General features: G+C 39.3%; 1 pseudogene; it reads left to right on the top strand.

Annotated features, from left to right (window-relative positions):
* The first annotated feature begins 14,186 nt into the window (after positions 1 to 14,186).
* Positions 14,187 to 20,968, top strand: LOC142182212 (putative cyclic nucleotide-gated ion channel 16; annotated as a pseudogene).
* The last annotated feature ends 49 nt before the right edge of the window (positions 20,969 to 21,017 follow it).

The raw sequence follows: 21,017 nt of genomic DNA, 5'->3' as shown, positions 1-21,017 counted from the left end.
TAATTTTGTCCGAACGACCTAAGCAAAGGAAAGGACGAACAGAATAACGTCGAACTTGTGTCATAGAACAACTATTCAAACTTAATTAAATGGCATCAAATAAACAAGAATCACATAACGCAAAATGAGCAAAAATGCATACTATGAAAACATAAGCAGAAAATTATCATACCAATTTCTATATTGCATCTTCGAACATTTAACGTAACATTTCCTTATCTAATACTTGAGGTTTACTAACCTTTGAACCTCGGCAAACTCAGAACGACAAACACGATTCCGACGGAACTCAAGCGGACCTCTCTGACCGGAGAACAACGACGGAACCTCGGACAGCACCTCGACGTGCCGGACCTCGACGAACCAAAGTCGACCTCTACGGAAAACAGAAAACTTGGCCAAACAGGATTGAAGGAACCCACCGTTGCTCGGAAACGCAGCTATGACTGCTTGGAGGTTGACGACGTTGGACTAAAATGGCGGACTGGTTCTGGAGGTTGACGACGATGGTTTCGACTGGTTTTACGTCGAAGGTTGGTGGTTATGGCGTCGGGGCAGATGGTCGACGAGGACGTGCGACGGACTGGGTTGGTTACGACAGTGGGTCGACGGAGCAATAGCTGGGGGTCGCCGGATTTAATGGAGGATTAACGACGGGGGGGGGGGGAGGCTGTTTGTTTGGACGTGGTGTTTTTGGTGCTGGGGGGCAGTCGGTTGACGTGAGGGTGTGGGGAAGGTGACCGGATCCTCTTCTTTTCACAGTAGGGTTTTGTTACTTTTCTCTTTAGGAAGAAGACGAGGGTACAGTGGTCGAAGGCCTTGTTTGGTGCTGCTGGAGGGTCGTTCGGGTGGTTTAACGGAGGGGTCGTGACGGGGAGTGTGAGCGTGGGGAGGGAGGTCCGGTGGTCGAAGCTCAGTAGGGTTTGCTTTCTTTCTTCTTCTGAAGAAGAAAGCGGAACAGTACTATTTTCCCAAAAATTCCAAAGTCCTCTTTTTCAATTCAAAATCCTCCCCTTGTCAAAATGTGTAGTCCGTGTATTTGACATGGTTTGCCCTCAAAAAATGAGCCCCACGCGTGGTGGGGTTCAAGGCATATGTCCCCCACGCGTGGTGGGGTTCCCCATGTGTCCTGGACACGGTTTATTATGGGCTAGGTCCGAAAATTAGGCCTAAAACCGGGTAGTTTGAACCCGAATATTATTCTTTTGCCCGGACCCGAGAAATAGGAACACGTTGCTTAACTAGTCCTATGCAAGTAAAATAACTACCAAAAATAAGACTAGTATTTAAACAAAATTATATATTTTTAAATATTTTCAAGATTTTAAATAGCTACAAAAATATTAATAAAACTATTTTTTTGTAATTTTCATAAATATTAAGATAAAATATGAAGTACTATTTTTGTATTTTTTCAGAGTTAAAACGACTATAAAATATTAATAAAACCATTTTTTGTAATTTTCGTATATATTAAGATAAAATATGAAGTAATATTTTTTGTATTTTTCAAAGTTAAAAATGCCTATAAAACTTTAATAGAATTATTATTTTTGTATTTTTTCGAAATTATATAAGGTACAAAAATAAAGTGCAATTTTTGTATTTTTCAAGTTTATGAGAAATACATAAACTAAAATTTATATATATATATATTTTTTTGAAATTTTCTTTTTGCAACGAAATAAAGTAAAAATAGTTAAAATAGCTATACTAGACCCAATTTCACATATTCATGCTAAAAATGTGAAAATTCTCGGGAAGGGTCAAAAATCACGTGCTTACAATAATACGGCAGAATATGAAGCTTGTATCATGGGTTTGAAAATGGCCATCGATCTGGATGTGCATGAACTATTAGTTATGGGAGATTCTGACTTGCTTATCCGGCAAGCCCAAGGCGAATGGAAGACTCGAGATATCAAACGTATTCTATACAGACAATGTGTACGAGACTTGAGCAAAAGATTCAAATCTATCGAGTTCAGATACATTCCCCGGTTTCACAACGAGCTAGCCGATGCCTTGGCTACTCTAGCCTCGATGCTCCCTTATCCAGGCAACACCCATATTGATCCACTAGAAATCCAAGTTTGGACTCAGCACGGTTACTGTAATACAATCGAGACAGAACCAGATGGTGAACCATGGTATCATGACATAAAATAATTCCTGAAAACAAGAGAATATCCAGAGCATGCCAAAGGAGATCAAAAAAGAACTATAAGGCGACTCGCCAATGGTTTCTTCCTGAATGGGGAAATTCTGTACAAGAGGGCCCCAGATTTAAACTTGTTGAGATGCATAGATGCTACAGAAGCAGAGCGGATCATGAGTGAAGTGCATTCAGGGGTATGCAGACCTCACATGAATGGATATGTTTTGGAGAAGAAGATTCTACGGGTAGGGTATTACTGGCTTACCATGGAGCGAGATTGCTTTAGATTTGTTCGCAAGTGTCACCAGTGCCAGATTCATGGTGACTTGATTCACTCGCCTCCTTCGGAGTTGCATCCCATGTCCTCTCCTTGGCCTTTCGTTTCTTGGGGAATGGATGTTATTGGGCCGATCGATCCAAAGGCTTCAAATGGGCATAGATTTATTTTGGTTGCGATTGATTACTTCACCAAGTGGGTGGAAGCCGTCACTTTCAAAGCAGTCACCAAGAAAGCAGTGGTAGACTTTGTTCACTCCAATATCATTTGTCGCTTTGGTATCCCAAAGACCATTATCACTGACAATGCAGCCAATCTAAATAGTCATTTGATGAAGGAGGTATGCGAACAATTTAAAATCATGCATCGCCACTCTACCCCTTACCGGCCAAAAGCCAATGGAGCAGTTGAAACAGAAAACAAGAACATCAAGAAGATTCTTAGGAATATGATCCAAGGTTCCAGACAATGGCATGAAAAGTTGCCTTTTGCTCTTTTGGGATACCGTACGACTGTTCGCACATCTGTTGGCGCAACTCCGTATTTGCTTGTATACGGAACTGAAGCTGTAATACCCGCTGAAGTTGAAATTCCCTCTCTCCAAATTATTGTGGAATCAGAGATTGAAGACACTGAGTGGGTCAATACCCGATTAGAACAACTGATGTTGATCGATGAAAAACGGCTAGCAGCAGTGTGTTTCGGCCAGTTATACCAACAAAGAATGGCACGCGCTTACAATAAGAAAGTGCGCCCAAGGCAGTTTGAGGTAGGCCAACTGATTTTGAAATGCATCCTTCCGCACCAGGTAAAAGCTAAAAGAAAGTTCTCCCCGAACTGGCAAGGACCCTACATCATCAAGAAAGTGCTACCAAAAGGAGCCTTGCACTTGGTAGATGAAGAAGGACGGGTACCAGACATGACTATTAGTGCAGATGCAGTCAAAAGATATTATGTCTGATATATACCCATTGTAGAATTTTCACGCATTGATTTTCTCAAATTGAAGTGGCGAAGGCTATCATTCGCTCGCTATTCCAAATAGGTGTCACCCTTTTTGTTAATCCTTTTGAGCCGTATTTGTCTTCCTTGTTTCTCACTTCTTGGAACTTGTAAAAAAAAATCTAAAAAATTGAACTACGTCCGAACTGATTCCGAAAAGATACGTAGGCAGCCTTACCCTGGGTTCGGTCATAACAGAGCAAAAAATCCATATTCCCAATACTCCAAAACTGGGGCAGAAGTTTGTTTTATTTCACGATTTTTTTTCTCTCTGTAAAAATGATTCCAAAAGTTGTAATTCAGTTCAAGGTTCATTTTGCCTTTTTACCTTTTAAGAACTTTTGATCGATGTTTTTTAAGAATGATTGAAGTCCCCATGCCAAAGACGTTGGTAAACCTCCCTCATACAGTATCATAGTCAAAAAAAAGAAAAAAAAGAAAAAAAAGAGAAAAAAAATAAAAAAAAAAAGAGAAAAAAGAAATGAGAGAGTCTTATCAGTGAAAAACCGTACGGGCACTATAAGGCGATAGTGAACAGAGAAATGAGAGAGTCTTATTGGTGAAAGCCCATATGGGCACCATAAGGTGATGGTTAGTAAAGAAATGAGAGAGGTTAGTTAGCGAAAACCTGCAATGGGCGCTACTAGCCGAATACGGGTCTTTGATTCTCCGGCATGAGCACAACCAAGACAAATTCAAGATGAACATTTGCGGCAGATTTTGAGAATTAGACAGCTTAGACAAATCAGACATCCAGTCCAAAATGCATGTCATGATTCATTAAAGTCGGCACATACCTCCGGATAAGTCTCCCTATTCATTTCCCCGAAAGGGACACCTTTTGTTTAAGCACAGTTCTTTTTCGCTTCCAATTATTATTCTGTTTTTACCCATAATTTTTCTTTGAGTCCCCTTCGGTCTAATCCTGCATCAAAATCGAAGAAAAGAAAGGGCTGCAAAACTGGCTACAGCTTCCCCGTAATGTCGAGCACAATTTGGGGCATATATGGCATTGACGAAGGCACGAATCCATCTCTGATCTTATTCGATAAGACAAACAAAGTGTCTAAAAAAAAGAGCTAAAAAGGTCTCCTAAGCAGGACCTGCTTTATGAAAAAAGTTGATGAGCACTACGGACACAAACTTATACTAGGTGCAAAACAACTGAGCTTGATTTTAAAGAAAAATCGCCTTGCCTTAGAGACAAGGGTAGCGGTACCATGAACATCTAGGTATGAAACAGTTGGGGGCAGCATTGTAAAGACAAGGTCTCTAGAAAATGATGCAGAGGCAGAGCATCTCGGTACCACGCTGACTGAATCGATTTTTTGATAGCAGTGGCCGTGAATCAAGCTACTCAGGGCATCAAGGCCACAAACCAACCACCACTTTGAAAACTCATAAATTTTTCTTTGCTTGAAGCAAGAACAAAGCAGTGTAGAATGTCAATCCAAAATGAACGAATGTCACCAAACGTAAGCTCCTTAAAATCTCCATTTTTCTTTTATTTTCAGCATGCATCACTATTGTTCACACCTCCCATTTACGTAGCTCAACCCAGGTAGAACCTTTTCGCCTAGGGGGATCCAGCTCATAGTTCCGGGTAGAAGTACTCTTCGCTCAGGTTGTTTTACATTAGCTTAACCCAGGTAGAACCTTTTCGCCTAGGGGGATCCAGCTCATAGTTCCGGGTAGAAGTACTCTTCGCTCAGGTTGTTTTACATTAGCTTAACCCAGGTAGAACCTTTTTCGCCTAGGGGGATCCAGCTCATAGTTCCGGGTAGAAGTACTCTTCGCTCAAGTTGTTTTACATTAGCTTAACCCAGGTAGAACCTTTTCGCCTAGGGGGATCCAGCTCATAGTTCCGGGTAGAAGTACTCTTCGCTCAGGTTGTTTTACATTAGCTTAACCCAGGTAGAACCTTTTTACCTAGAGGGATCCAGCTCATAGTTCCGGGTAGAAGTACTCTTCGCTCAGGTTGTTTTACATTAGCTTAACCCAGGTAGAACCTTTTTCGCCTAGGGGGATCCAGCTCATAGTTCCGGGTAGAAGTACTCTTCGCTCAGGTTGATTTTACGTAGCTCAATCCAGGTAGAACCTTTTCGCCTATGGGGATCCAGCTCATAGTTCCTGGTAGAAGTACTCTTCGCTCAGGTTGTTTTACATTAGCTTAACCCAGGTAGAACCTTTTCGCCTAGAGGGATCCAGCTCATAGTTCCGGGTAGAAGTACTTTTCGCTCAGGTTGTTTTACATTAGCTTAACCCAGGTAGAACTTTTTCGCCTAGGGGGATCCAGCTCATAGTTCCGGGTAGAAGTACTCTTCGCTCAGGTTGTTTTACGTAGCTCAACCCAGGTAGAATCTTTTCGCCTAGGGGGATCCAGCTCATAGTTTTGGGTAGAAGTACTCTTCGCTTAGGTTGTTTTACATTAGCTTAACCCAGGTAGAACATTTTCGCCTACGGGGATCTAGCTCATAGTTTCCGGGTAGAAGTACTCTTCGCTCAGGGTATTTTACATAGTTTAACTCAGGTAGAACCGTTTCGCCTAGAGGGATTCAACACTTTATCAATAATACATGGTGCTAACACCCGATTCTATTTCCTTCCAGTAAGAGAGGGTACCAGCCCCTGATTACATTTCCTTTCAATAGTACAGGGTACAGATCGCTGTTTAAACTATCATTCGTTACCAAATTTTATCTCTTTTAGCTAGTTTATACTACTATTTCTATTTGCCTTTTCAATAAATTAGATAATTTACAGATTTGTCTAATAACTCACAAAATTTTCCTAGTGCCAGACTGGGGCAGAAAAATTTTGTTCGTTTTTGTTTGTCTTTGATGGCTTTGCAGGCTCTGCCATATAGCGCAAGTGACGATTAAAGCTTGCAGTTTCAGTTTTCTCATCAGAAGAAAGAAATCCTTCGATCACAAGATAGTCGCAGTTTAGCTTTGATTATGTATCAGCAGCCCAGCTTCTCGAGATTCATCTTCTCAAATTCTGATCCAGAAAGCAAGCCATCGAGATTGAGTCATAATCTTTTCTTCAAAGAGCATCAAGATCCAATCTACAGTCAACACATGCGAGCAAGTCAAGAATCAAGATTTGACTCCAGAAGACACATGGATAGGAATAGAGCTGTCACACCCCTTTTTTACCCCTCCAAAAGATATGTACAAAATGTAACGTGTTATGCTACGAATTTGTGGGTTAAAGAGTTTTTCCAATTAAAGTGACAATTTTGAAATATGGATTATTTTTGTTATTCAGAGTCGCCACTTGGAATTAATTTGTTGGTGTTCCAAGTCACCTTTTATTTGAATCCCTAGTCAAAGGAAGGTTTGACTCTTTTATTATTGGTCTGCGAAAACAAAGTCCGGATAAGGAATTCTGTTGACCGAGGAGAAGGTGTAAGGCATTCCCCGAGTCCTGTGGTTCTAGCACGGTCACTTTATTGACTACATTTGGCTTAAATTAATTTTGGATAAACTGTGATTTATATTATTTTCATATTTTTACCTATCTGCTTTTATCTCTTGATTATTAGAAAAATTAAAGAATATTTTTTAATAAGAAGATGTCATAACCAGACTACGCAAGCGAGTGCATGATCGACGAAATTTATTATTTAGTCATAACGGCGCTACGCAAGCGAATCCGCAGTTATGACAAACGATTGTTAGCATGTTATTTACATCTGGAAAAATTACTACATTCGAAGAGATTTGTCTTGAAAATAAAATAAAAAATCAACTATTGCGCTACGCAAGCGAATTTGCGATCTTAACAAAAAAAAATACTAAATTAAGAATTAACTAAAATTAATGGGCATGGTATGAGATTATTAAATTAATTTATCGAATATTCAAACATCACTCTACACAAGTGATTCCGTGAGTTAAAGCACGCCTACTAATTGCCTAGCGTTTAAAAAGGAAATGAGTTAATTAAAAATAGTAGAAAAATCTAATATTATTACTATTTTTCTAGCTTTATAGTTGGGAAAAATTAAGCAAATAAAAGTTGGACCAACTTAATCTATTTTAAAAGAAATGAGCCAACTTCTTGTTAAAAAAAAATGGGCCAGCTTGTAAAGAGCTCTTGGGTTGCTGGAATTTATTATTAAAATGGGCCAAGAAATGGATTTTAATTGGCCCAATGCTATGTAGAAGAAAGGGGGGTAATTTTGTTGTTTAAAGGTAAATGGACCAGCTTTTATTTTTTGGTTCAAAAAGGCCCAAAGTTGATACAATCTTGGTTCTTTACTTAGTTTGCATTTATGACCATTAACTACATAGTCACAATTGTATAAACGCACACTTTACAAAAATAGCCACTTTTGCAAATCTGGAAAAATGGCCAGATTAAAAAAAATTATCATAACATTCCTAGAAGCATATGTTGGCAGTGAAATTTCAGCAACTAAAACGAACTCATGCTATGTGTTATACATCTAAAGTCATTCATGACATACTTAGATATCACATTAAAAAAACTTACAACTCAATATTCAAGTATTATGAAGGGCTATATTCACATTATCACATGCTTGATACATAACAATAACATACAAGCTCTTTTGTTGTCAAATTATTCATCATATCAAACACATTTAAATGGTGCAGTATGTTCAAGTTGTTCCCATTGCTGAAAATACGTACGTTACGAGTCTTAAAGGATTACCTGGATAGCAAAAGAATAAACAGTAGTTCAGCAACTAAAGCAGCATAAAAACAGCAGCAAAACAGCAGCAAAACCAGCAGCAAATCCGTGTTAAAACAACCCGAAAACTTAGAGAGGAAACCCAGAAACGAACTTTAAAGAGGACTTATACTTTTCTAAAAGTTTGCACTCTAAGATTCACTCCCAAAGCTCACCATTTCAGCTCACTTTTCATGTGTTCAACTGCTGATTTTTTTTTTTATGTTTTTGTGTGTTCAAAGCCATTATTCCCTCTCCCTGGAAGTGTGATTGAGTCTCCCTTATATATCAAAACAACCAGCTATTTCAAAAAATTAAAAATCAATCTTTTTGACAGATTTTCTACAAAATCTGCTCTTAAATTCAAAAGGCCAGACTTTCTGATTCAAATCTTGTCAAGTATTTCAAACAAAATCTGTTCTCCACTATTCAAAGACAGACTTTTATTCCAACACTGTCCAAAAGTCTACATTTTCTTACCAAACAATTTGACTTTTGAGTATTGTACTCAAAGAGTCTTGAAGCAGTAAATAAACAACCAAACAAGTACCATATACTCTTAAGTATTCTGCACTACCTCACTTTTATTAATACAAAACTATTTTACTACTTCAACAAGTGCAAAAACAGAAAATTAAACATTTCAAACTTCAAAAACTAATGCTAAAATAATTAATAATAGATCAAAATAAAATCTGAAAATTAAAACTAAAAATAAAAAATCAGCCATGAAAAAGAATAAGATTTTTACCATTTTACAATTCAAGTGGCCGAAAAATGGTGGTATGCCAAAGAGGGTGTTCGGGGAGGTCGCCGGAATTTGGCCGGATTTTGGTCGCCGGATTTTCAGGGTGAAATTGGCATCAATAGCTAGGTCTTGAGGAGCTCTATCCATTGATGTAGGTATTGTGGGGTGGTAGTGGTTGGAGCTTCAAGGATTTGGGCAAAAAAGTGACGGGAAAGTTTCCAAGATATAAGATTCAAGGAGTTTGAGGGATTTTTGAAGGATTTGGTTTGGAGATATGGAAAGAGGAAGTTGTGGATATTACATGGTGTGAATTTAGAGGTGTTTGGAGGTGGTCCGCCGGCGGTGGCGATTTTCGGCCGGCGGAAATGGGGCGGCGTAGAGAGAGTGAAGAGAGAGAGAAGAGAGAAGAAGGAGAGGGAAAGAAGAGAGAGGAAATAAGGGGGAAATGGGGCAAATTTTTGGGGATTTTGGGCTTTAAATACCTAGGATGAAGATCAAACTAGGACCGTTGGATTAAATCAAGATGGGTGGATGAGATTGAATCTTGTTACTTAACCAAAACGACGTAGTTTCAAGACCAAACTACGTCGTTTTAAGCTCTTCTTGGCAGCCCCATTTTGGACCGGATTTGGGCTCTTTGGGCTCAAATTTTGGGCCAATTTTGGCACAATTTTAATTAAATTACACTAGCCCAATCCCTACCCCATTTATCAAACAATTACTCAACTCTTAAAACCTATACATACACAAATAAGAACAAATACACACACACACACACACACACACACACACACATATATATATATATATATATATATATATATATATATATATATATATATATATATATATATATATATAAGTGTCCTCCATGAGGTGAATCATGCCACAATTGAAGTATTTCTTTTCTCAGAGCCACATTTGGACCAACTATCAGTTTACCATGTCTTCTGAGCTGTTTGTGTATGTAAGTATACCTTTTAACCTCTGGTTCATGCTGCTGCAATTGTTTGATTAGTGCCTGAGTGTTAGGATCATCTTCCCAACTCTTCATAATATCATGCAATAATTCAGTCCTAAGATAAGGCATCAACAACCTTGTTTTCCTTCCCCTTTTTATGTTCAATTTCGAAGTCAAACTGCATCAACCTTGTCACCCATTTCAACTGAGACCCCGTGTGTAGTTTTTGTTCCAACAAAAATTTCAAAGCCTTTTGGTCTGTTCTAACACGGAAGTGTCTGCATAACAAATATTGACCCCACTTGGTTACTGCTAGTACCAAAACTAGTAGCTATTTATCGTATACTAATAATGATTAATGCCTAACTGATAACTCGTTGCTTAAGTAAGAAATTGACCTCTCATTTTGCATCAAGACAACACCAATTCCCATATCACAAGCATCAGTTTCCACCACAAAGGTGATGGAAAAATCAAGCACAGCCAGCACAGGTGTTGTGGTAAGAGCTTTCTTCAACCTTTCGAATGCTTGAGCAGACTTTTCAGTCCATTTGAAACTATACTTCTTTAAGAGGTCAGTCAATGCTTTGCTTATCACCCCATAACCCCTGATAAACCTCCTATAGTACCCCGCCAACCCTAGGAACCCCCTCAATTGTTTGATATTGCAGGGTAATGGCTACTATGTCACAGCCTTCACCTTCTTGAGGTCTGTAGAAACACCTTCAGCCGAGATATAGTGACCCAAGTACTCCACACTTGTCGCAACAAATACACACTTAGACTTCCTAGCATATAGTTGATGTTGCCTGAGTATCGTAAATGTTACCCTAAGGTGTTGTACATGTTCCTCCACACTTCTACTGTAAACCAATATATCGTCAAAGAAAACCAAGATGAACTTTCTCAGTTGCTCCCTGAAAATGTGGTTCATCAAGCTCTGAAAGCTAGAAGAGGCATTAGTCAGCCCAAAGGGCATGACTAGGTACTCAAAATGACCAGAATGTGTTCGAAAAGCTGTTTTGTGAATATCATCGGGGGACATCCTAATTTGATGGTATCCTGACCTTAAATCAATCTTAGAATAAATTTGAGAACCACCCAATTTACCTAGCAGCTCCTCAATAATAGGTATTGGAAACTTATCCTTAATTGTGACTTGATTTAATGCCCTATAATCCACACACATCCTCCATCTCCCATCCTTTTTTCCTACCCAAAACACCAGGGAAGCAAAAGGTCTACAACTATGTTGAATTAACCCCTGATCCAGTAATTCAGCTACCATTTTTTCTATAACATCTTTCTGCATAAGACAATACCAGTAGGGTTTACTATTCACAGCCTTGTCCCCCTCCTGTAATGGTATCCTATGGTCAAACAATGCTCGAGAAGGAGGAAGTTCCTGGGGCTCTCCAAAGAGTTTTGTATGCTCCAACAAAACTGCTTGGATCTCTACAGGTTCTAGGGTCTGAGAGGTTTCCCCCTTCACCTTTGAACCATCATTCTCCATAGGAACTGCTTTAATCATGAACAATTGAACATCTCCCCCTTTAATGTTTTGTAAGGACTCTGAGTCAACCATCTTTAATTGTGGTGATATTTCCTATAATGACACCAATCTCCCTTGATACTCAAACATCATAGTTAATTTTTTGAAGTTAAACATAATATCTCCCAAATCACTAAGCCATTGGATGCCCAATACCATGTCACAACTTCCTAATGGTAATAAGAGAAAATCTGCTTTAAACACATTGCCCTGTAATAGCCATTCAAGTCCCTTGCAGACCTTGTGAACTTGTATCGAATTTCCATCAGCTAAGCTAACTTCCGTGGGTGGGCATTGATCAATCTGCCACCCCATACTCTCCACCAAGTCATAATCAAGGAAATTATGTGTAGACCCACTATCAATTAGGATGTTAAGTTGTCTTTTATGGCAATAACCAGTAACCCTCAAGGTTTTGTACTTCTTAGAGCCATTAATGGCTTGAAGGGATATTTCACATGCCTAAGCTGATTCATCTGATTCAAAGACATCCTCTGAAATAATTCCTTCTGTACTCTCCTCTTCTAGCTCCAACAAGAACATGTGTGCTTTAGCTTTACACACATGTCTTGGTTCAAATTTCTCATCACAGGCATAACATAAACCCTTAGCTCTTTTCTCACTCAACTCTACAGGGGATAATCTTCTCCTCCTTACCTTGGTATCTACTGGCTTAGGTAGGTGTATTTATGGGTTAGTGATGGTTTTAGTTTGAACATAAGTGGGGTTGGTTCTAGCAGTGGAACTGGTGTACATAGCTGAATGTTTCATAGCTCTTGATTGCTTAAGAAATATGGATTCCTGCAACCTCGCCAAGTGGTAATCCTGGGGTAAAGAGAAGGGGTTATGAATTCTGACTGCATCCCCTACTTATAGCATGATTAGGATCCAAGTTCAACCTAGTCAAAGCTCTATCAAACACATCTTGAAATTCCTTGACACCCCCTATTTGCTTCAGCTTTACCAGTTCTGTCATTGGATCATCATATTCTGCCCCAAATCGATCAGCCAAAGCAAAGAGATACTCCTCCCAAGTAGGAAATGGAAGATGTGCTCTACCCCTCATATAGGCTTGATGCCACTGAAGCGCAAGATCATCAAAGTGTATAGATGCCACAGTGACTTTTAGATGAGGTGGGACCTCATCTAACGAAAAATATTGTTCCACCTTATACCACCATCCTTGGAATCCCTTCCCATCAAACCTCAGAAACTCTATTCGTGATAGTCTAGTAAGGGTCTGGTTATTTGGTAGAGTTAGAAAAGTGTTATATGGAGTTGGGTAGTAATAATGATGAGAGGGGTTAGGTTGATACAATGAATATGGGTTATATTGAACTGGGTTATGCTGATGGGCCAGATTTTGTGGGTATGAAGAATAGGGATTCAGGAAGGGTGAGGTATATGGTGGTAGCTTGTGGGTAAAGTAAGGACTATATATGAGAGCTGAAATTGGATTGTAGATAGGCTGAGAATTAGGGATCTGGGTAGGGATTGGTCTCTGAATTGAACGATTGGGCAATTGGGGGGAATGAGTTAATGTAGCATTAGATGAAATCTGGGAAGTGGGAAATTGGGAGGTTAAAGGTGGCAGAGTAATGGAATCTAGATTTGGCTTTGAGGTTTGTTGAACTAGGAGTTTTGGAGGTTGAATTGAATCACTAATATTGGAGGATTGTCGTAGGGAAGAAGTGTCGTGAGTACCTGACAATCCCCCAGGTCCGATGGTCGGAGAATAGAGCTCCTTCAACCCTCCCGTCGGTGATGCTTGCTGCTTGTCTTTGCCCATGCTCTGATTGTTACTAATAGTTTCCTTCAACTCACAGAATGAACTCTCATGCACTGATTCGAGCTGGTCTTGTCGCAAAGCAATGCAATTAAGTTGATTCAGAACATTCGACATCTTGCCTCCCATGGCAGAATACCCACTGAGCAGGAAACTGCTCTGATACCACTAATACACAGAATGAAAATGCAGAGAAGAAGAAAAGAAGCTAACGAAAGCAAAAATTGTACTAACTCTCCAATCGATGCTCCTAGAGCTGTGCTACAGAGTATATAACAGGGAAATCATTCTCACAGCTCAGTCCACGTGAAGGTGGCTGAGCTGGCATAACAAACTTCTCATTCCGACTAGAAATAAAAAGAAATAAAGGACTTAATATGTAAATATAATAACTATATTTCTGGGCTAACTGTAACTACACTTAAAAGAGATCCCACTAACTAATACCCTTCCAAGGCCCAAAACTCGTATCACGTGAACCTGAATACAGCACTACACAGTCAGCAACAATTTGCCAACATCATATTATGAACGCTGAACAACAGGATAATTATTTGAGAGGACTTAACAAAAATAGCCAAATTTTGACCACTTATGATACAGAAGAAGCAAAAACAGCAGAGAGCGGACAAGAAGAAGCATATGGTCAATTATCCTTTCCTGGAACACATGAGCAATGTGATGAAACTGATCTTAACACTGATAACAGTGACTTCTTAGAAGCACTATTGAAAGGAGGACACTACATTGTTCCAGATGATTGGTGGCACCAATTCAACTAGTTGCAACTTATACTTCATGTAGTTAGGTTGAAGTACTGGAACACAATTTTTACTCCTTAATATTTCAGCTTTTATGTTAGTATACGAACTTGTGAAAGTAGGAATGTTAAATTCAATTTTTTCTTGGGAAAATTTTTTGTTCCCTGCCAATCATGTGTCAGTCTGTAGGACTTAATGAAAATCTTATATAGCATTTCCTGATTATAAACTTAATGAAAGATGGATGTTAATATGTTACAGTGGCATAAAAAATGTGGGTGCATTGCACTAACTGTTTTGAGAACAAATAAAAATGAAAAATTTAATGGTATTGTGACACTAAAAACTGTGCGACTTTCTTTGGTAATTCCTTTTTTTCTCAAGTTTCTTGGGTATGAATTAAGGGGCCATTTCGAAGGAAAATGTGGAGAAAAGTCCATGACCTACTAGTTTAGCTTAAATGGTGGTTCTGGGGCTAATTAGGTAGCGGCAAGGTTCGGAACTCACTATTTTAGAGGGAATGAATATTTAGTTGAATTTGTAAGTGACACTGCTTCTACTGTTGTATTTTGTGAAGAGCTATCTACAATCCATGACAGCAAGACTTGAACAATGAAAAGTTAAAAGAAGGGACACAGAGGAGTGGTTGAGGCACCGTCAACTGCCTGAAGATCTGCAAGATCGTGTTCGTCGGTTTATTCTGTTGCGGAAGCCAAATGTATAGAGTGTGAATAAGTCACAACTACTATACCAAAAATTATGACAACCACCAAATAATAAATAAGACAATAAAGCAATAATAAAGGGAACACCAGAATTTACGAGGTTCGGCTAATTTTGCCTACTCCTCGGACACAACCAAATATTTTATTCCACTCCAAAAATACAAGTGAAATAATACTAAAGAGAGAAGATACAAATGCCTTAAACAGATGAGAAGGCAAATGAGAGGTGTGTTTCAATCCTAAACATTAGGCCTTCTTTTATAGGGGAAAAATCCCCCCAAACTTAACTCCCAACCAATGTGGGACTTTGGCATTTTGCCAAACTTCAACAAATCTCCACCTTGGCAAAATTCCACATTTTCAATTCTCTCTCAATAACAAATTTTGGTTGTGTCTTCATCTTCAATCTTCAGTGTTCAACAATGTTGATCAAATCCAAACAATGTTGAAACTTGACCGCAGTCACCACCTTTGTCAGCATATCAGCAGGATTCTCTGTAGTATGAATTTTCTTCACCGTGACTCCACCTTCTTCTATGATTTCTCGTACGAAATGATACCGAACATCAATGTGCTTCGTCCTTGCATGATAAACTTGGTTCTTCGCTAATTGAATAGCACTTTGACTATCACAAAAAATTGTGATACCTTTTTGTTCAACACCAAGCTCCTTTAGCAATCCTTGAAGCCAAATTGCCTCTTTCACAGCATCTGTAATAGCCATGTACTCTGCCTCTGTTGTAGACAAAGCAACTGTTGACTGCAAAGTAGACTTCCAACTAACTGGTGCCTTTGCAAAAGTAAACACATAACCAGTAGTTGATCTTCGTTTGTCCATATCACCCGCAAAATCTGAGTCACAATATCCAACTACAAACTGATTGTCTTCCTGCTCAAAAACTAACCCGACATCTACAGTATTATGAATATACCGTAGAATCCACTTCACAGCTTGCCAATGCTCCTTCCTTGGATTGTGCATATATCTGCTAATAACTCCAACAGCTTGTGAAATGTCAGGCCTTGTGCAAACCATTGCATACATCAAGCTACCAACAACATTTGCGTATGGTACCTTTGACATATACTCTCATTCAGCTTCATCCATTGGCGACATAGTAGTACTTAGCTTAAAATGGGAAGCAAGTGGAGTACTAACTGGCTTAGTCTTGTCATCTATGCCAAAACGTTGAAGTACTCTCTTCAAATATTCCTTTTGAGATAAACAGAGTTTCTTTGAACGTCTATCTCTAATTATCTCCATACCAAGAATTTTCTTTGCCTCACCCAAATCCTTCATCTCGAACTCCTTCTTCAGTTGAATCTTCAACTTATCAATTTCTTCCGAATTCTTGGAAGCTATCAACATATCATCAACATATAGGAGAAGATATACAAAGGAACCATCTTTAAGCTTGTGCAAATACACACAATGATCGTATTTGCTTCTCTTGTACCCTTGCCGCAACATAAACTCGTCAAATCGCTTGTACCATTGTCTAGAAGATTGTTTCAATCCGTACAACGATTTTTCAAGTTTGCACACCATATTTTCTTTTCCAGCAACTTTGAATCCTTCTGGCTGAGTCATGTAGATTTCCTCCTCCAAGTTTCCATGTAAAAACGCAGTTTTTACATCCATCTAAACTAGTTCCAAATCCAATTGTGCTACCAAAGCCAACATAATTCTAATGGAGGAATGTTTTACAACTGGAAAAAACACTTCATTGTAATCAATTCCCTCCTTTTGAGCATATCCTTTGGCCACAAATCTTGCTTTGTAGCGAACATCTACTTGGTTAGGAAATCCTTCCTTCTTTGCAAATACCCATTTGCACCCAATTGCTTTCTTTCCCTTCGGGAGATTGGCCAATCTCCATGTATGATTCTGATGAAGGGACTGTATTTCATCATTCATGGCAATCCTCCACTTATCTTCTTCTGAACTTTGGACAGCGTCTTTATAAGTAGTAGGAACATCATCAGCTACAATTGAGGTTGCACAAGCAACCGTCTCTATGAGACGAACAGGTTTCGTTATTGTTCTTTTTGGCCTGCTGGTTGCTATTGATTCAAGTTGTTGTTGAGATTCCTGAGTTGGAATCTCCTCTACTGGCTCTCCTTCCAGAGGGTAATCTTCATTTGTTTCCTCCTCTGCTTCTTGTGTAGGAAAAATAAATTTTCCCTCAAACTCCACCTGCTTAGAAGCACCTTCATTTTGTTTGGTATCTTCTGTTACCTTATTTACCATAGCAAATTCATCAAAGGTAACATCTCTGCTGAATATTACTTTCTTTGTCATAGGGCACCATAAGCGATATCCTTTGACTCCAGAAGTAATTCCCATAAAAATAGCATTCTTTGCCCTTGGATCCAATTTTGACTCCGTCACATGATAATATGCAGTTGAGCCAAACACGTGCAAAAAGTTATAATCTACAGCAGGTTTTCCGTACCATTTTTCAAATGGTGTTTTGCCATCAATAGCAGCAGATGGTAGACGATTAATGAGGTGACATGCATATGTAATTGCCTCAGCCCAAAATTCTTTGCCCAAGCCAGCATTGGACAACATACACCGTACCTTCTCCAGCAAGGTCCGGTTCATACGTTCTGCCACTCCATTCTGTTGTGGTGTATGTCTAACAGTGAAGTGTCGGACGATGCCATCATTTTCACAGACCTTATTGAAATGATCATTTTTGTATTCACCTCCATTGTCTGTGCGAATACACTTGATCCTCCTGCCTGTTTGATTCTCCACCATCGTCTTCCATTTGAGAAAAATTCCCAGCACTTCATCTTTGTTTTTCATTGTATACACCCACACTCTTCGAGAAAAATCATCAACAAAGGTTACAAAATAGTGCTTCCCACCCAATGAAGGTGTTTTGGAAGGACCCCAAACATCAGAGTGTACATAATCCAAAATGCCTTTAGTATTATGGATCGCTGTACCAAATTTAACCCTTGTCTGTTTCCCTTTGACACAATGCTCACAAAACTCCAAGTTGCAAGCCTTTACTCCTTTTAACAATCCTTGATCTGATAGAGTTTTCAAGGATTTTCCTCCAGCATGTCCCAAGCGCATGTGCCATAGCTTGGTTGCTTCTGCCTCTTTGTCGTCACTGGATGTTACTGTCGCTGTCCCAATAACTGTACTGCCACGATAGCGGTACATATTATTATTCTTCCGATTAGCCTTCATTACCACTAGTGCACCGGAGCATACTCTCATCACTCCATTTTCTGCAATGATTTTGAACCCTTTTGATTCTAGGGCTCCCACAGAGATGAGATTCTTCTTCAAATCCGGTACATATCGAACATCTATCAATGTTCTGATCATTCCATCATGGTTCCTTAATCGTATTGAACCAATGCCATATGAGGTAAGAGGGCTGTTATCCGCTGTGTGGATGACTCCATATTCTCCTTCTTGAAATTCCATGAACCAGTCCCTGTTGGGACACATATGATAGCTACAAGCCGAGTCCATCAACCATATGTCTGATGATGTTGATGACTCTGTTGTAACTAATGAGAAGTCTGAATCATCACAATCAGCTACATTTGAATCCATAATGGCCTTTCCATTGTTATGTTTGGCCTTATTCTTCAACTTCGGACAGTCTTTCTTCCAGTGCCCTTTTTCTCGACAAAAGGCACATTCATCTTTGCTGGGTCTGGATCTTGACTTGGATCTTCCCTTCTTTGTCCTCGTTTGATTTTGAGGACGACCCCTCACAAATAGTGCTTCTCCTTCTCCGCCCTTCTGTTTTTCTCGCTTTCTTTGTTCATAGCTGTACAAAGCCGAACAAACTTCTCTGAGAGAAACTTCGTCATTTCCATGGAGTAGAGTAGTTTCAAGGTGCTCGTACTCATCAGGAAGTGACGCCAACAACATCAAGGCCAAGTCACCATCATCATAAGTTGTATCCATATTTTGCAAATCTGTAACCAACTTATTGAAACTGGTGATATGTTCATTCATCGTGGTACCAGGAACATAGGTGAAGTGAAACAGTCTCTTCTTCATGTACAATTTATTTTGACTGTTTTTCTTCAAAAATTTATCCTCCAGTGCTTTCCATAATTTACTTGCAGAAGTTTCCTTTGTGTATGGATATTTCTGCTCTCTAGCAAGGTAGGATCGAATGGTACCGCAAGCAACACGGTTGATAATTCTCCAATCTTCTTCTCCAATAACATCTGGTTTCTTTTCTTCAATGGCCAGATCTAGCCCTTGTTGAAAAAGGACATCTAGAACCTCGCCTTGCCACATCCCAAAATGTCCGCACCCGTCAAATATTTCGACCGCAAATTTCGCATTTGACACAATTCTTGTCATAAGCGAAGATGCCAATGATGACGTATTGTTGACACTTGATGTAGATTCTTCTTGTTTATTGTCTCCCATCTTTGACACAAATATTATTTAATAGCTGACGACACAAATCAAGATTATTTCCTTTCTGGTGTGGAAGATCAGACTAAGCTGCAACCACAGAGCATACTCAGACAGAACCTTGACTCAGTTACCAAGATAAATCTTTTCTGATGTGGAAGATCAGACTATGCTGCAACCACAGAGCATACTTAGACAGTACCTTGGCTCTGATACCAATTGTTGCGGAAGCCAAATGTATAGAGTGTGAATAAGTCACAACTACTATACCAAAAATTATGACAACCACCAAATAATAAATAAGACAATAAAGCAATAATAAAGGGAACACCAGAATTTACGAGGTTCGGCTAATTTTGCCTACTCCTCGGACACAACCAAATATTTTATTCCACTCCAAAAATACAAGTGAAATAATACTAAAGAGAGAAGATACAAATGCCTTAAACAGATGAGAAGGCAAATGAGAGGTGTGTTTCAATCCTAAACATTAGGCCTTCTTTTATAGGGGAAAAATCCCCCCCAAACTTAACTCCCAACCAATGTGGGACTTTGGCATTTTGCCAAACTTCAACATATTCAGTATAAATGGGTAGCTATAAGAGGTGTAGAGGAAGAAGAATAGTGCGTTCCTTACCCTTGGATCTAAGTACGCCAGATTCAGAGGCACCTCTGCCTGGCTCTTGTTCGTCGTGTAAGTTTTTCCGTCTCATTATTGTTTTGTACTTTCTCAAAGGGGAACATTGCGATCATTTGGAGCCGTGCAGTTTTTTCTATCCTTTTTTGTTGGCTAAAATTACTTTGTAGGTGGGTCTCTTGTTAAGCATGCGTTGGCAATTGCTCTACGATGCAGTTTATGGATATGCAGTTTTGCTCTCTTTATTGCGCACATTTTTGCACCAAAAAATAGAGTAGCACATGGTTAACGAAATCTGTACAGCTAGTTTTAAGACTCCACTTTTGTGAAATGAATAGCAAAAATCTTCTTTTCTACTGATTTCAGTTGTATCAACCATCTGTCTTGACCTCATCTAAGAAAGGAAAAAAAATGACCAACCATCTGTTTTGAACTTTCAAGATTTTCTTATGGTTCTCCTATTTAGTAACCTCATGCTTCCTGGATTTTACATGTCCCTTTCTTCTCCCAGATGGATGATCGGCTGTTAGATGCAATATGTGAATGCCTTGTTTCATCATTGAACACGAAAGACACGTATATTGTTCGGGAAGGAGATCCGGTGATTGAGATGCTTTTCATAATAACAGGTGAACTTGAGAGTTCAACAACTAATGGAGGAAGGTCAGGCTTCTTCAACTCCATTACGCTAAAGCAGGGTGATTTTTGTGGAGAAGAATTGCTAACATGGGCCTCAGTGCCTAATCCCAATGTTAATCTTCCAATTTCAACTCGAATAGTGAAATGCTTTAGAGAAGTTGAAGCATTTGCACTTAAAGCTGAAAACTCAAGTTTGTTGCAAACCAGTTCAGACGCCTCCATAGTAAGAAATTACAGCATTCATTCCGGTTCTACTCACACCAATGGAGGACATGGGGAGCTTGCTACATACAAGCTGCATGGAGACGCTATCGGAGGAAAAAACTAGCAGAGGAATTGTCAAGAGAAGAGAGCTTGTACTACACACGAGGGATGGACGTCCAAGAGGATGATTATGGTCACGAATATCCAGCAGCTGGTTATGACGGTGGCAATGCTTCGGATCATGCAACAGAAAGCAGTATCAGCATCTTGGATCTAAATATTGGCATCAAGATTTGCTGCTAACACTAGAAGAGGCAAGGTTGCACGGGTGGACCCTGGCGAATCCAGCTTACCTATGCCTAAACTCTTTAAGCCTGACGAGCCTGATTTTTCTGATGATCAAAGATGAACGTCATAGTCACTGATGAATCAGTTCTTGCTTTTGGATCGAAGTTAGA

This window comes from Nicotiana tabacum, chromosome 6, assembly GCF_000715075.1.
Source record: "Nicotiana tabacum cultivar K326 chromosome 6, ASM71507v2, whole genome shotgun sequence".
Taxonomy (NCBI): Eukaryota; Viridiplantae; Streptophyta; class Magnoliopsida; order Solanales; family Solanaceae; genus Nicotiana; species Nicotiana tabacum.
This window is presented reverse-complemented; position numbering and strand designations above follow the sequence as displayed.